Below are 13,232 nucleotides of genomic sequence, written 5' to 3' on the forward strand. Positions count from 1 at the left end.
TTTTAATTCATTAACTTATTAACTTGTTTTTGTAGGGCTGTTCACATTCATTTTTCAGGGTTATTTTTCTCTTTTTGACCTTTGAATCACAGAACAGACAGAGAGACAGGAGTCAAACCTGCACCAAGTGCAACAAAGACTGTGGTCTCTACATGTGAAGTCTGCTCTACCAAATAAGCTGTACAAGTGCTACACATCATTTTTAAATGTGCCCTATAGTGTGAACAACAGTGGCCAGCACAAACAACAATGAAGGCTTCTTACGCCCGTTTCAGACTGGGAGCGTGACGTGTGCGTCTTGACCGTGACAAGTGTGGATTTTCAGTTTGATTGCATGTTAACAGGTCAGGGCTTTCAGACTGCCTGCATTTCCACCGCGTCTCGCGCAGATGATATGCCCAGCTCAGGCGCAGAGAGTCAAGAGATTCGAAGTCTCGCCTATTTTCTCTGCGCACCGCATGTGGCTGTGGACCATATTAGACTGGAAAATGATAAATGGAGAGCCATATTTACATTGTTGTGTGGCAAATATGCACATAGAATATGTTTACAATGTGTTTCTTGATAACCCTGAGGGAGGCCACAAGCTTAAATGCTCCTGTTTGATAAAATCGTTCTCTAAAGAGCAACTATTAGTGAAGCTTTATGTCTCCACACTGGTTTAATATGTCACAGGAAAGATAAACACCATAGGAATGCTTTTCTGGTTTGTGCTTTTCAAAGTAAAAGCCTGGTTTAGCATTTCTATAGAGAAACTCCATTCACTTGTGCAGAATGCTTTTATTTTGAATAGTTCCCGACAAATTTCCACTGTACACCGAATCAAGTCGCTTTTGGGGGGGTTTATTGAGGTAAAAATTATGAAGGACAGGGCTTTGAGAGCAGGGAGATGCGGCTGACACGCAGAAAGCTCGCGCCCTGTGTGAAAGCCGCACCGGCAGGAGCCAGAGCATACGCTCGCGGCACACACAAGCAGCAAACAAGCTGTCAAGTCTGAAACGGGTGTCACACAGCACCAAGGCCGCCCATAAGGGGGAATAAAGGGCAGAGCTTTCAGGGGCCCAGCCAAATGGGGGGCCAGTGGAGGACAGCAAAATCATGGCCAACTGTAAAGTTCATCTTTGATAACCATATTTAACTTTAACCTGAATAATAACCACTCATTAAAAAAGTAAATGTATCTGTTAATGCTATAGTAAAATATAGCCTTGTAAACCCATTTCTGAAAACAGAATTACATTTTCTGGTAATGTTAACAATGTGGATGGGCACACTGACTAAACCAGAAGGAAAGTATTGTTAGACTTCACAGCTTAGCCATGATCTACACAAATGTCAGCGTGCCAGAGAATAAAGTAGAGTGAACTGAATTTACTCTGAGGGGGAAAATAATCAAATATTTTCAAAAAGAGAAAAAAGTGAAAATTGGGTTGAAAGTAAATTGGCAGAAAAAGTGACAAAAGGCAGAGAGTGGAAAAAATGGGTTTCAAGAGGCAATATTGGATAACAGCTGCAAGAAAGGGTTAAGTAAGGAAAAAAGGGTGGAAATTGGGCAAACAAACTGAAAAGCAGTTAAAAAAGCAAAAATTTGCAGGAAAAAAAGTTGTGAAAAGTGGTTACAGAGACTTAAAATTAGTAAAAGTTACAAAAAATTGGTAAAAAGAGGCTAAAATGGATTAAGAGAGGCAAAAAGAGGCGAAATTGGGCAGAAAATGGTGAAAAGCAGCTAAAATAGTTGCAAAAATTGGTTCAACGTGGCAAAATTGGTTCAAAGAGGCAAAAATGGGACAAAAGCTGTAAAGATGGGTAGAGAATATAAAGAAGGAGCAAAATTTGGTGAAATGTGGCTAAAAAGTGGCAAAATTGAAGCTTTTTAATGTTGTTATAATTTAATTTTTAAATCTATGACAAGTTCCTTTTTCTGTGGTTAAATTCATGCTATAATCTTTGGTCAACCCTCCAGGCAGGTCTGTATCAAATTTGGAGGTCAATTCCCCTTAGTTTAAGAGAGTGGGGAAATCAAAAATGATAACAAAACAGTTTGAATTGCATAATATTGTAATTTTAAAATGCAATAAAAAGGGTGTGATTAATCATGATTAACTACAGAAATTCTGAGATTTATCAGAATTTTTAAAAATTGTCTTCTGACAGCCCTAGTGTAAATGTATTTAAAAAATGCTGTCTTCAGTGGGTTTCAAAGGTGTGTCTGGAAAAATCTGTAAAAAAAAAAAAACTCTTTGATGTACAAAACGCCTAAGTGGATAAACATCAGTAGATTTTATGTCACTCTGTTTTTACATGATATAGGACAGTTTGGTTGTTTTCTAGATATCAAAACTTGTTTCACAAATCTATGGAAAACAACCCAAATGTACACCTTATCATGGAAAACAGAGAGAAATACAATGTGTAGCCAGTTTAGTTTTAATGATGGGCTTGTTTTTTTTCTCTTTGCTCTGTCACAATTTTATTCAAATAAGGTACAAACTTCAATATTCTTTGTGAGGTAAATTTAAAACTTTCAGAAATCTGATAATAATAATAATAACTTTATTTATATAGCACTTTTAAAAGCAAGGTTTTACAAAGTGCTTTCACACTCAGAAAAACAAAGCAGCAAGACAACAAAACACAACAACAAAGACAAAAGTGCACTCAAGGGGACAGAACCTAAACAAGATCAAACCAACTATAGGTTCAGCCCAAACAACAATATTACTGAGATATTAGAAATACAAATCCATGGAAGTCATGAGAGCTTTGATATGTTTCACATGACTACACTTGAGCTGAAACATCCTGGAACATCATTAAAACAAGATTTGATTTGATTTATGAGAAACACTGACATAAATTATTAAGCATTTTAAACCTGGGATAAAGACATAAATTAGTCAATATCTTGAAAAAACAATCAAAATGTTCTCTATGTGTTTTCTTTGTGGGCCTCCGTAACATTTACCTATATACTGTACAATTTATTTCTAACAAGCAGTAGAAAGACATATGTATGGATCATGTTACTCTCCATGTCAGGGATCTGATCTGTTTTTTCAACCCTGATCTTCATGGTTGTTAAATTCACATGAGAATAAGGGGGACGCAATGTGCCATTAAGCCCTTATTATTTGAAGCAGCACTTTGTGCAAACATTGGGAAAATCCTAAGAGTACTGTCATAGATTAAAGGATAATATAGGCAGAATGACAGCCTGTTTCAAGGATGACGTTACTAATTGTCTGCTCAGAGAGCTGCATCTCAGTCCATTCTTTTCTAATAGTGGCAAGCCAACAGAGCGAGTGTGAGGGCAGGCAAGGAAGTGAATTAGGGCGGTGATTATGCAGTGATTCAGACAGCAGCTCATTAGGACCCAGCTAAGCAAGCAATCAACGAATCGATGTGACAGTGGACCCAAAAGCCACAGAAATTTGTAATAAATGGCAAAGCGATAAATTGGATTATCCACAGCCCCGTGGCCAAGCTCCTTCTGTTGCAAATGACAAATCAATCCAATCATGCCATGAGGAAAAAAAAAAAAAAAGCCAAAAGAACCAGAGAAAGTGTCCTTACGCTGCACCAGCAGAGGAGGGGATCCATCTGAGATGTGCCTTGTTAAGGTTGTGGTTTTCCAGAGGTCATTTCTGTATGATATTCAGGGTTCTAAAATATTCATGACACACCATTAGCTGTTTATGGCCACCTTTTATAACAAGAGATTTACCGACATTTGAGCTGTAGCCAGAATACTAAAGGTGTCAGAGGGGTACCATAGCACATGCCTGCTGATTCACAGAGGAGGGGAAAAAACTGCTGTGCATTGAGACTGTGATGATGCAAATGTGCCGCCGAGGAGCAATAATAAATAAATAAAATGTCGAGACAGCAGGATCCCTTCTTACCTCGGGGTGCTCCAAGTACAAGTGATGGATCTACTCCATTTACCTGTCACAACCATGATCCCTGAATGTCACCATCATGACTGCTGAAGAGGAATCACAGGGGGAGAAACACCAGTGACACTGACACATAGACACATAGACACATAGATAAATAGATAGATAGATAGATAGATAGATAGATAGATAGATAGATAGATAGATAGATAGATAGATAGATAGCATGTTAAATGTAACCTCTCTGAACTGTAAATTTGCTTAATTCTTTTTTTTAATACTGAAAAAAATCTGACCTGTTTTATCAAAAGGCTTTGCTGCCATCTGCAGGATATCATGTGCTATGACACCATCAATAAGTGAGAAACCATAAGTTATACATTTACATGTCCATCCATCCATCCATTATCTACATCCCTTGTCCAGATTGTGGTCAAGAAAGGCTGCAGACAATCCTAGCTGTCACTGGACTAGTGGCAGGGTACATCCTGAACTGGTTACTAGTCAATCACAGGGCTGATATACTGAAACAAACAACCAGGTATGCTTACCTTCACAAAAAAAGATGATTTAGAGTCACCGATTAGCCTGATGAGCATGTTTTTGGTCCATGCAAGGAAGCCGGACTACCTGGAGTAAACTCCCACAGTACAAATCTGGAACCTTCTTGCAGAGAGGCTGACCACTGCTCCACCGTGCAGCCAACATCTACGTGGAAATAAAAAGCTTAAATAACAATAAAGTCCACACTCCAAAAAGATACTTTAACTTGCATGACACCGATTGTTTGCAAAGCATTTCTAGTCCCACATTTCTGCCCGCCTCCTCTTGCACACTTTCCTGTTTGAGCATCTGCCAACAGTAAACGCTGGCATTTTAAAACTGTGACTCCTGTGTTTATGCCGTCATGCTGTTATTTCCCATCATCTGTTTTATGCTTCCTCCCATCCTTTTTGTCTCTGTGTTTGCAGCCAGAACTCAACCACTGACTGATTGCTGCTATAAAAACAGGTTCCTGTTGGAGCGAGAAGAAAGGTTACTCTCCCATTTCCCCCTTTAGCTCGCTTGCTCTTTTCACTCACTTGTCTGGCCCTTCTTTTATCTGCCATTACTCTGTCTTTTTGTCTCAGCACTGTAAACCCCCTTCTAGGGGCATTAGTGCAAAATGATACAACCATTTCAGACCCATGGTAAAATATTCCTTAAACACTGGGTGCACTTTAAGGAATTATGGTGCAGATATGCAGAATGGATCAATTCCATGAGGCTAAAAGTTGTGTTATTGGTTCATCCAGCATCAATTATAAACTAACTTTTTAGGGAATGTCTCCTAAGTCTCTCCACTTCCTTAAATTGCATTACTTTATGCTACAGCACCCTAGCAACCATATCATGACCAACATAAGCATGGGAAAATAGTATGATTCATGTCATCCCGCCACATCCGCATGCCTTATGTGGGGCAGCTCTGGCTCAGTCAGTTGTCTTTTAAGTGGAGGGTAGAGGGTTCAATTTCTGCAACTCCTGCAGTCACATTGATGCATCCCAGAGCAAAGCACTTAACCCCTAAATGCTCCCACTACAGGGTCAGTGGTATGTCAATGTGTATAGATGATACGATAAAGGGATATTTCTGTATTTTTGAAGTTGGATCGTATGAGTACTTTGCAATAGTATAGCAACAGCCTCTAGTGATGTCAGTGAGAGTTGCCCCTTTGAGAAGGCCGTGCTGGTTGGTACGGGCTAACCCAACTACCCAACTTAGCTAGTTTAAGGTAAAAAAAAAAAAAAAAGAAAGAAAGAAAGAAATGGGCCAAAAAGCAATTTTGGTTCAATTGTATGCTACATCCAAAAAAAGAAAGAAAAAAAAAGAGTTTTATTTTTCACCCAGAAAGCCTCGGTGTTTGGCACTATTTTGCAGTGTGAGCGTCAGAGGTTGCTTTTCAACCTCTATCTGATCAGCTGTTTTGGGTCTGCAGGCCTTGTCAGAGAAAAAAGTAACAACAAAATTAAGTCAAACTATTTATTTAAGCTCAGTTTTCTACCTCAGTAGCTGACATAACGTAAACATATTGTGCCTGTTGTAGCTTACAGTGCTTAACGAATTTATTAGACCACCTGTAATATTTGTCTCAGAGACCATCCAGCATCATGAAGTGCTTTAATGCGGACTCTTTCATTTTCAGTGAGCTCTCCACGTTTTACCATTTTGAACAGGAATGAGGGATTTCAAACTGAATTCACCCAAATTTGAGCCGGCTCACTGGGTTTCTCTGACAAGTCAGAAATTAATCAAGCATAACATTCAACCACTAAAACTCAGTTTTCTCTTCAGGAATGCAAGTAAATAACTATAATTTGACATAGTAATCAAGAAATAATAATGTGCTTTACTATTTTTTTCAGGGTTTTTGTAAATCAGTCAATTTGAAAATTCATGGATAACAATAATAATTATATTTTAGCATTAAAAATATCAGTTGGGTTAAAGAGCTTCTACATATTGGTGTATTAACCATTGCAGAAACATACAAAATGATTTTGGTAATTACCAATGCTGTTAATTTAGGGCAGCTGTGGCATAAACCTTACTTTGGTTAGGGTTAGGGTGGTCTAATAAATTTGTTTAGCACTGTATCTAATTATAAGCTATTACAAGTAATGTCAAATTTCAACTTTGATACCGATACCAGTTTAGTATCATGATAGCCTACTCAATACTAAAACGATAAATGAAACATGAAACAAAAGTTTGATACTCAGGATGGACTTAAGGGATAGTCACATTTTGGAAATGAGAGTGTGAAAAATACATTCAAAGTTTTACTTATTCCAAATTAACTCCTTTATCTATATTCAATCATTTGGTACTCCATATTTAGTTGTTCTTATACAGTGTAGCTATGCAAAACTAGGAAACTTTTAGGTTAACAAAATAGATTTTTAAAGATATCTTTACTACCTTATTTTATTGCTATTAGATCTGATCTGAATCAAGTGTGATTCTATAAAAAACATTTTATTTTATGGCATTTAATACATAAATGATTAAGTACTTTAGGCCTGCCTTAAACAATGGTACATTACTCTAAAAATCAGATTGATTCCATAAATCTATGAGCAGGCCCTCAACTCTAAAACATGTTAAAAGCCACAGCTTTTTATAGATCCACCGTAACATGTAAGACAAGCTAGTAGCCCTATTGCAAGCTTGTTAGCTATTACAGTTTTGTTGTTTTAGAACTCGTGTTTTACCTGTCAGGTTTTCTTGGCCTACTAGGCAACCGATCTCTTCTACTAGCGGGCTAACCTAGCTTCTTTGCTTACCTGTAGTGTTTTAAACTGGACAGGTCTGTGGTTTTGCCACTGAGGTGCTTGGTGATCTTGTAGGTGTGTGCTGTTGCACCTTCTTTGGCACACATACTCAGTAAATCAGTCATTCAGCATCAGCTGTGGATAATGTAGCACGTTCCATTTAGCTAAGCAGTGAAAGCTGTGATTGGTTGTGATGCCCATCAACTGGTTGCAGCAGGATGTATATGACTTTTGTATCCAGTGGTATGTGCTTAGGCTAAGCTTTATTTATCACAATAAATCCAGAGATAAATAATCTGCACATATTTATGTTTGCTGAGGGCTTCCATATCTCAATGCCCATTTCTACAACCAAATTAAAAGTTGCAACAGGCAGTTATGAACAAATACAATGTAAAACCTGCTTTTTGTCACTCTCTTGTCTTCTATATCCCCCATTAATCTTCATCACGTTTGTCCTCATCTAATCTCTGATTCCATGATGCCCTCTTCCCTCTTTTCATTACCAAGATCTTCTGTCTTTTAGGTTGTCCATGCTCTTGTTCGAGATAGCGATATTAAAAATTGATCATAACTTGTAGCCTACCTCCTGACACAACTTCTGCATGCCGACAAAAAATGACAGCAAACCCTGCTTGTTATTGTTGTTTTAAAATGTAATCAGGAATTGGTGAATTATTAAATCAAAGTGGAGCTTATGCATTATTAAAACTGTTTTTGGTTCCCTTTGGCTGTTGCACGGATCTTTGCGTAGAAGTTAAGTTAATATGTGTGCCCTCGGCATCAGTTCATTTCTGTATTCAGTTTTAAAGCTCATCAATCTTTGCAATTTTTGTGTCACAACTTCTGTTATTTTCCAGGAACATTTCTAGTTCATTATAGTGAGAAAAGGCCTTCTCTGCAGATTTTAAACAATCTTACTAATAAATCTTGAGCATATGGAAATTTTTTCTGTGCCGTTCTTCTCACAACATTCTTCGATGAGGAGTTTGAGTCAGTATATTGAGTGGGATTTTATTCTGGCCTAGTGAGAAGAAAGCCACATTTTTCTTGTTAAGCTTTTTTTGACATATACCCTTACAAGGACAAAGAATGTCTCTGCTTCAAATCGTTGTTAGATAATGACCTGGTTTGGATTTAGAGCCGTCAACAGTCAGGGCCCGCAAACTCCAAAAAGCAGTAAACTTTGTAAGTCTTATATTTCCACAAAGCTGTTCTTCTACAGTCGTTTCTAGAAACTCATTTGGACTTTGGTCTCAAATGTCAGCTAAAACACCCAGTTCATCACCAAAAGGGGCTCGGCGCTGTGGGGATAATGGTGCAGTAATGGGAAACAGAGCAACAGAGTGATGGCAGAGGATAAAACCCTACAGTGCTATCTGCTCTGTGATGCTGCAGAGTGGATTTTACTGTAATGATTACAGATACGTAAAACCATCAGCAGTGTACCCATTAAGGCCTCCTTGTAAACATGTCCATTTGAGCACAATTAAATCACATTTCTGCAGATTGAGGAGCAGAGAAATGACTGAAAAATGAAGGTGAGTATTGTTATTCTGGTTTCTCTGTGCAGGTTGGATACCCTAAACATGGCTTCATCTGTCTGACTTCTAATGCTGGTGTGCAAGAATTTAACAAGAAGATTCAATCAGGGATTTTTTCCTCCTGAAATATTAACTGTTAAAACAAAATATAACTTGTAAGAATGTATTCAGTAATGGCTAAGTCATAGGCAAGTATGCAATAAGTAACCAACAAGTGTGGCAGAAAGTACAAAGTAACTAAGTAAGTATAACTAACTACCAATTCAACTCCATCATGTAGGGGAGAGTGGGGTGAGTTGTGCCAGTTTTTTACTCAAAGTGACTTTATAGTGTGGCAATGACAGTAATGCCTCCAACTTAAGTATGTAAACATATTTCAGGATGTGGTGTATCCCTGGGAACAATCATTTTGGATCTGAAATAAACTGTTTAAAACACATAATTTTCGGAAAAATATTATCAAGATTATTGAAGTAAAACACAACATTTTAATCTCATAAGCTGTAATGCTATATAAAAGCAAGACAAATTCAATACAAAATGAATCATTTAGGGTTTATTTAGATATTGTCACTCAATTAAACTAATGGCATAAGTCATATTTTCCAGTTTTTGGGAAAACACAGAAAACTTAAATACAAAATATTGATATTTGTGAATCATTCCAGGCAAAAAGGCTTTGGCAATAGATGCCTGTTGACGTATGCTGTCTGTCAATTATGCAACATACGAACAGCTAAAGTGATTTAGGCCAATTTCTGAACATCTCATTGTGACTTAGGCCACTTAAAAAACTGAATAAAACTGTTCTATAATAACATAGTGAAAACTCAAAACTAAAATCAGTGTTAGCTAAATTAAACAAATGGCAGGTAAACACTGATGAGGCATGCCCATCTCCTCACTCCTCCAGCCGTTCTTGGCCTTTCTTTGTTGGGTTCTAGGTGTGTAGGTTTCGGTGTGGTTGTGTGGATTTGTTAGGGTGGGTGTGTTGGTGTGTGGGTCGGGGTGAGAGGGTGTGTGGCTTAGGGTCTAGGTCTGTTGGTCTGGGATTTGTGTCTCTGAGTGTGTGGGTCTGCATATGTTGGTCTGGATTTGTGGGTATTTGGGTCTGGTTGTGTGGGTTTCAGGGTTTGGGTGTGTCTGTGGGTCTGGGTTTGTGGGTGTGCCACCGGCACATCTTAAAGGGATACTTCAACATTTTGGCAAATTCTTCCATTGCCATAATTCCTATAGTCTTACTAATAGGTTCGTTACCTTCGGTTGTCGGTGCAAGCTGTTTTCAGATCGGCCGCTGCCGAGTTCGGACCTGCTGTGCCAACTCAATGTTAGCAGACGATATTCCGGCTTTCCCTCATCAAACTCATCAAATACACAATCCAACAACTCCAAAACGCTCTCGTGGACAAGTTGTGACCTGTACATTCACCACACTATGAAATAATCATGGAACATTACAAGACGGAGATGTTTTAAAGCTAAATGCAAAGCCGGAACTACACTCCAGGCATGGCTGCTGCACTGTGTCACTCCGCCCAGTGGTTTACTCAAGAAATAGTTCAGAGAATTTGCTTCATGCGTCATAATGTTACATAATTATACGTTATTATTTCATAGCGTGGTGAATGTGCAGGTCATTCAATAACAACTCCTGTATAATGACATTGTGAGCAGTTAAATACAATTTCTAATTTCTTTCTTAGATTTATCTCAATGTATCTTTGGTTTAAACTTTGAAGTCTAAATAACTAGCAGTATATCAGGTTTAGAGGATAAATTTTATTAATGAATCTATTGTTTGTTCTAATTGGATTTATGAATACATATCAATGCAAGTAACAGTTGAAGAACTTCTTGGTCAAATTGAAAAACCATATTGATCACCTCACAAACCCTTCCTCTCTTCTTACTGGACAGAGTGAGAAGACAATCATCAACTCTCTTTTCTAAATCTTAGTGGGATTACTCTTAAACTCTTCCAACTCTAATGCATCCTTGTTTATATTTCCTTCCTGTAACTCAGGAATGAGACAGAACTAAATTTGTCCCTTATTAAAGTGTCAGAGAGACAATACATTCTAGTATGTACTTATCTTTCTACAGCTCCCCATTTTCATAAGCCATTTTAAAAACAGCGTCAACATAAATCCTTTATTTGAAAGTCTGTCATGCCTTGTAAGTCTAGTGGGATAGCCTCACCAGCTTTAAGCCTGCTATGAACTGTATGACTCACACCTTTCACCTTGGGTAATTGGCCTCTGCTCTATTTGTCCCAACATGCCTGCAAAGATGGATGGGAGAGAAGGGAAAAGAAACCTTCTTTTTCAGCTATTTTTCAGCAGAGCAAAAGAAATCATCAGTGTCTCCTTCAGCGATTCCCGAGGACTTTTTTGTCAAATGTATTGCCACCTTGCTTCAATTTTATTAACAGTGGAATGAGACGGATTTGTCGTGTCTGCGTTGCAGCCATGGAGACGTCTGCCACAGGTATGACCCTCTGGCTGAGTTCAGTCAAGGTTCAGTTCGTTCTTTTTCCCTTATAGCTGTGGTGCTTCACTTTTACAGCTCATTAGAGTAAACATGAAACAACATTTTTAGAGCTGCTGCTTGTAGAGGGCTGTATTTCAGCTACAGATATGGATAAAAGAAAGGGGGAAAAAAGTACTTTGAGCATGTCTGGATTTATTGTATTGCTGTGTGTGTTTCTCTATGTAGTTGTTATAGTTTGATCTTATCATGACAGAACCAAACATTTATCCTCCTTCAACTTCTTTTTACACACGTGAAGTTGCAAATATTTGTGTCTGGGAGCTGTTTTCTGTTACAACAGCAGATAAACTCTTCTGGTTTACAGCTGGAAGCTTCCCTGCAGTAAAACAAGGGTAAACTGAAATGTCCTCCAAGGTAGAAGGTAGTGGTTGACAAACATACTGATTATCAGTAACCGCTTACTGGCTGGTGCACAGTTTTGCACCTGGTTTACACTGGCTAAAATAATATTAAGAACAAAAGATTTTAAAAGGGGCTTACAGTCTGAGTTATGAACACTGATGAAAAATATGATGCAGCATCCTCACAGTATAACTTCCAGTACCACTGAATAATAGCAATGTTAAAGCCAAGATTTAAGGAGTATAATTAACATTCCTTATTGAAGAGAAGACTGGAATTTCAGAAATGTCTTTGAACTGTCAATATATTTTCTTGTGAGGGGTCTGACTGCAGACCGTAGATCTCTGACGCCCCTTCTGGCAGACCACTATGCTGAGATGCTGCAGCCATCAGAATGGAATGATATAGTTTGTCGGTACAATGCTTTAGATGTTTTTTCTTTTAGATTCAACTCTATTCATTAGACAAAGCCTGGCAGCAGGGCTGTATGCGGAGGGCAGGGTTTTAGAAATACCAAGGTCAAAAAATAGAGCTTAAAGGCAGATTTGGGTGCATGCTCTACAGTTTTTTTAGATTTTTAAAGAAGTGGGTGAGTGTCTGACTAAAAACGGCACACATACAAGCAGACACACGACATTAATAGGCTGTGGGCTTACGCTAAATTAACTTGCTGAATGTTGGCTGTCTACTAAATCACACAAAACGTTATCTGTATTTTGTGAATCCATTCTCTTTGCTGAAAGTTTCTTCCTTGAACTTTTGTTTACTGCGGCCTTGGCATCTACCCAAGATAGCATATTAATGACAAGAGCTTGCACTCCATGCTCAATTCACACACACACATTCAATAACGCTCATCAGAGGAGCGACAGAGGAGTGTTTTTGGCATTTTAGTATCTTTGCATTAACCACAGGAATGTAAAGTTATTTTACACCTCAGGAAAATACAGAGGTCCTGACCTCTGTGACCTTGATGCCTGACAGGTACATTCTTGAAATAACAGTATTCCAAACATTAGACTAAGCAACATTTAATAAATATAACTAAAAAAAAGGTTTGACGTCTACTACAGGATGAAATAATGCATGGCTGTTTTAGAAGTAGTTAGGCAAATGGTGGCATGCCTTAGCTTTGTTAGCTTTAGAGCTTCTTCGCTATCTATGTAGTTAACTTATCTATACGTATATGTTACTAACCTTGCAAAGCAGATGGATACACCCATTTCCTTGTTTCTTACTGGCGAATCCACCTTGCAAAGCTCCCATCTGAACCGTTTGGGCCCGGTTAGAAGTGACAGGACCAATCAGCGACAAGGGGCAGTACTTTTAGGCACGGTGGAGTCGTGACGTAAACAGGCAGCAGCAAGAGGCCGGTGCAGTTGGCGGAAGAGCTTAGCGTGGACGCTGCTGAAGTGCCAGTTTTATCAGAACTTGATGACATTTCTTCATGAAAAGAAGAACAAAAACAGCAGTGAGTTGTTTTCTTTTCAAAAACGACAAAAGTCAAGGACTTACATGTCTTTAGTCACCATGTTATTCCTCGGTAGCTGTGCACGCGCAGCTTGATAGCAGCTACATCATGTGT

Source organism: Cheilinus undulatus, linkage group 7 (genome assembly GCF_018320785.1).
Source record: "Cheilinus undulatus linkage group 7, ASM1832078v1, whole genome shotgun sequence".
Taxonomy (NCBI): Eukaryota; Metazoa; Chordata; class Actinopteri; order Labriformes; family Labridae; genus Cheilinus; species Cheilinus undulatus.